Below are 4,618 nucleotides of genomic sequence, written 5' to 3' on the forward strand. Positions count from 1 at the left end.
CAGTTAGGAGCTGTCTAGATTTAGGTTAACCCTAGGATAGATTGAGTTTAATTTATTATTTCACTTGTTTGAAAAAAAAAATTATTAAAATTTAAATTAATTTGGTTACTTTTCTTTAGATTTAGGACTCCTTAGGATCTTTTCTTTAGAACTTTTTCTCTTTTCTTTCTTTTTCTTATACATAAAAATTTTATAAAAAAAAAAATTGTATAAACATCGAGAACCGTACACCTAGTGTGTGGAGAAGAGTGTCGGATCGTCTAGTTAGAATTGAGTCAATTCCTGTTGTTCCAATGGCTGAACCAATCCAACCCATGACCTTTAAGGATTTGTGTTATCCAGTTGGCTCCATCCAACCATCTTGTATCAGGTTGCCACAACCCACAGCTAACAATTTTGAAATCAAACCTCAAATCATAAATATGCTTTCAAAATTCACAGGATTAGAGGATGCTTATATATTTATTAGAGAATTTGAGGAGGTATGTGCAACCATGAAACTGCAATTAACAGAGGATGAGGTCAAACTTAGATTAATCAACTTTGCCCTTAAGGATAATGCTAAGAAGTGGCTTTATAGTCTGCCAAACCATTCTGTCACTACCTGGGAGGGCTTTGTGAGAATATTTTTGAAAAAGTATTTCCCCCATCATAAAATAGCTAGGATTAGGAATGAAATAAATCAATTTTACCAACTAGCTGGTGAATCATTTTGGAAGTACTTTGATCGTTTCAAGAATCTTTTGACCCAATGCCCACACCATGGAATAGAAACTTGGAGACTATGCCAGATCATCTATGAGGGGTTAGATTCAAACTCAAGAACCATGCTAGAGTCCATGTGCCAAGGCCAATTTATGGACAAAGAAACTACTGAAGCTTGGCAATTCTTAGAAGACCTAGCCGAGAAAAATTTACAGTAGGAAACAACTAGGGAACCTGATAAAGCTACACCTTCAAGAGGAGGAATGCATCAAATTCAACCAACCCTAGCATCAGAGGCCAAGATTGCAACCTTAACACATAGATTGGAAAACTTAGAATTACAGAGACCAGCCAATGTAAATCAAATATCTGCACCCATGTGTAAAGGGTGCAATGCACCAGACCATGTCTTAGAAGAATGTTCCTACTCGAATGAGTGTGCACAGGTGAATGCCACCTATCAAGGATCATTGAACAATCCTTATGCACCCACATATAACCCAGGTTAAAGGAATCACCCGAATTTCTCATGGTCCCAAAATCCTAATGTAGGCAATCCAAATTTCAATCAGCAAAATCTAAGGTCCAACCCAGTGATGAACAACCCACCAGGATTCCATGATAATGACAAGAAAATTACCTCTTTAGAGAAAAGCCTAGAAGCCATGATGAAGACACATACCAGCTTTATGCAAACCATGGGTCAATTCATAAATAATAACACCCAAGCTAGAGTCCGTCTGAAAATGTAAGTAAGTCAGCTGGCTTCGACCATTAGTGAACGAGAACATGGTAGGTTACCTAGCCAACTTGAGCCAAATCCTAGGAACCAAAATGGTCCACGACCCCAACAAGGAAACCAAGTTAATGGTGTAAATGCCATTCATACCTTAAGATCGGAAAAACAAATAGACAATAAGGTAGTTGCACTTGATGATATAGAGGACTCATCTGCCGAGTCACCTTCTAAAACTACTACCTTTCAACCTCAAGCACCAGAAACTGAAAATTCACCTAGTCCAGTACTTAAAAGTCTTAGAGCTCCTTTTCCAAACAGACTGAAATCCAATAAATCTGAATATTTAGATAAAATTTTAGAGGTATTTAAACAATTCCAAGTTAATATTCCTCTTTTAGATATAATCCATCAGGTTCCAACTTATGCCAAATTTTTAAAAGATCTTTGCACTAGGAAAAGGACCACTAATGTACCAAAGAAAGCATTTTTGGCTGCAAGTGTCAGTTCATACCTATCTAGCCATGTGCCAATTAAATATAAGGACCCTGGAGCTCCAACAATTTCTTGTGTTATTAGAGAAACCAATATAAAAAAGGCCTTGCTAGATCTAGGAGCTAGTGTGAATATCCTTCCATATTCGGTGTATAAGCAACTAGGATTAGAAAAACTTCAACCTACTGGGATCACATTACAGTTAGCCGATAGATCTCTCAGGATCACTAAGGGAATGGTCGAGGATGTTCTGATAAAGGTTGAAAATTTTATTTTCTCTGTAGATTTTATTATTTTAGAGACTGAGCCAGTTGCGAATCCTAAAGGACATATACCTGTCATTTTAGGAAGACCATTCTTAGCTACGGCCAATGCTGAAATCAATTGTCGAAATGGTCTAATGAAGTTATCCTTTAGGAATATGACCATTGAGCTTAATATTTTTAACTTAGAACAGGAATCCTCTTCTCATGCTGATGTCAATGTAGTCCAAGATGGTATTTATGAATCCATTGACATTAGTGATGATGAAGTCGACCTAGAGTCTAACCCCTAGTTAATCCATGAGTCTGAGGATATCAATGAAATACTTAAAGAAAATCAGATTAATCAGGAATCGACACTTCCTACTGAACCAATCATTGAGATGGTGAAATCATCACCTAAACCATCGATAGAGGAAGCATCCATTTTAGAACTGAAACCCCTCCCAGAACATCTCAAGTATGCATATCTAGGACCCAAAGAAACTTTGCCTGTAATTATTGCATCAGACCTAGATCCCAAGCAAGAGGAGGAGTTAGTGTCAGTTCTAAAAGCAAATCAAGAAGCAATAGGTTGGACCATAGCAGATATCAAAGGAATAAGTCCTTCTATAGTTCAACATAGAATATACTTAGAGGAAGAGGCTAAACCAACAAGAGAAGCCCAAAGAAGGCTTAATCCAGCTATGAAGGATGTAGTTAAAAAGGAGATTCTGAAACTCCTAGATAGTGGAATAATTTATCCTATTTCTGATAGCTCTTGGGTAAGCCCAGTTCAAGTAGTACCCAAGAAATCTGGGGTAACAGTGGTCCAAAATGATGCAAACGAACTTATCCCAACTAGGACCCAAACGGGATGGAGGGTCTGTATAGACTATAGAAAGTTGAATGCTGCGATAAGGAAAGATCACTTTCCTTTGCCATTTATTGATTAAATGTTGGAAAGACTAGTCGGACAAGAGTTTTACTATTTTCTTGATGGATACTCCGGTTACAACCAGATCCCCATAGCCGCTAAAGATCAAGAAAAGACTACATTCACCTGTCCATTTGGTACTTTTGCCTATAGACGAATGCCCTTTGGACTATGTAATGCACCGGCAACCTTCCAGAGATGCATGATCAGCATGTTTTCAGATATGATAGAATGATTTCTAAAAATTTTTATGGATGACTTTTCTATTTTTGGCCTAACCTTCTCCGAGTGTCTGAATCGCCTGCAATTAGTTCTAGAATGATGTAAGGAGAAGTACTTAGTTCTCAACTGAGAAAAATGTCAGTTTATGGTCAAACAGGGAATAGTTCTTGGCCATGTCATTTCTAAAAAGGGGATTGAAGTAGACAAGGCCAAAATAGATCTAATTGCAAGTCTTCCACCACCTAAATCTGTGAAAGAAATACGTTCATTTTTAGGTCATGCTGGATTCTATAGAAGGTTTATTGCCAACTTTAGTAAAGTAGCACGTCCACTGACTAATCTTTTGGCAAAGGATATCAAATTTGAATTTACTCATGAGTGCTTGGAATCTTTTGAATTTCTAAAAAAAGCACTTGTATCAGCTCCAATCATTCATCCTCCTGTCTGGTCTGAACCATTTGAATTAATGTGTGATGCGTCCGATCATGTTGTGGGCGCAATCTTAGGTCAATGGATAAATAAGCTGCCTAAAGTGATATATTATGCAAGTAAAATCTTAAATGATGCGCAGCTTAGCTACACCACAACTGAGAAGGAGTTCCTTGCCGTTGTCTTTGCTTTAGAGAAATTTAGATCTTATTTGGTTGGGACCCACACCATTGTTTACACCGATCACTCAGCCATTAGATATCTCCTAGCAAAGAAGGATACCAAGGCATGCTTAATCAGATGGATTTTGCTCCTTCAAGAATTTGACCTAGAAATTAGGGACAAGAAAGGCACTGAGAACGTTGTAGCAGATCATTTGTCCCGAATTTCTGTCGTACCATCTAGTGAACCACCCATCAATGAATCTTTCCCAGATGAGCAACTCATGTCTGTGTCTACTGAACCTTGGTTTGCTGATATTGTAAATTATTTAGCCATAGGTAAGATACCTTCTCATTGGACTAAGCAGGATAAATATAAATTCTTTGCCCAAGTGAAGTATTTCATTTGGGATGATCCTTATCTTTTTAAACAATGTCCTAATCAAATTATTAGAAGGTGTATCCCAGATAACGAAGTCATGAATATTTTATCTTTTTGTCATGATCAAGCATGTGGGGGTCACTTCGCGTCTAAGAAAACTGCTGCTAAGGTTCTCCAATGTGGTTTTTATTGGCCCAATTTGTTTAAGGATGCTCATGACTATTGTAAAAGTAGTGCTCAATGTCAGAAAATGGGTCGAATCACTAAGCGACACATGATGCCACTCAACCCAATCTTGGTAGTTGAAGT

At 37.6% G+C, this 4,618-nt stretch overlaps 1 non-coding gene across 1 annotated transcript; it reads right to left on the bottom strand.

Moving 5' to 3' along the window:
- Positions 1-662: 662 nt before the first annotated feature.
- Positions 663-769, bottom strand: LOC140854918 (small nucleolar RNA R71). The gene has a single exon (XR_012138012.1). It is a non-coding gene; the product is annotated as a small nucleolar RNA R71 (small nucleolar RNA).
- Positions 770-4,618: the final 3,849 nt, after the last annotated feature.

Source organism: Elaeis guineensis, chromosome 1 (genome assembly GCF_000442705.2).
Source record: "Elaeis guineensis isolate ETL-2024a chromosome 1, EG11, whole genome shotgun sequence".
In the NCBI taxonomy this organism is placed as follows: domain Eukaryota; kingdom Viridiplantae; phylum Streptophyta; class Magnoliopsida; order Arecales; family Arecaceae; genus Elaeis; species Elaeis guineensis.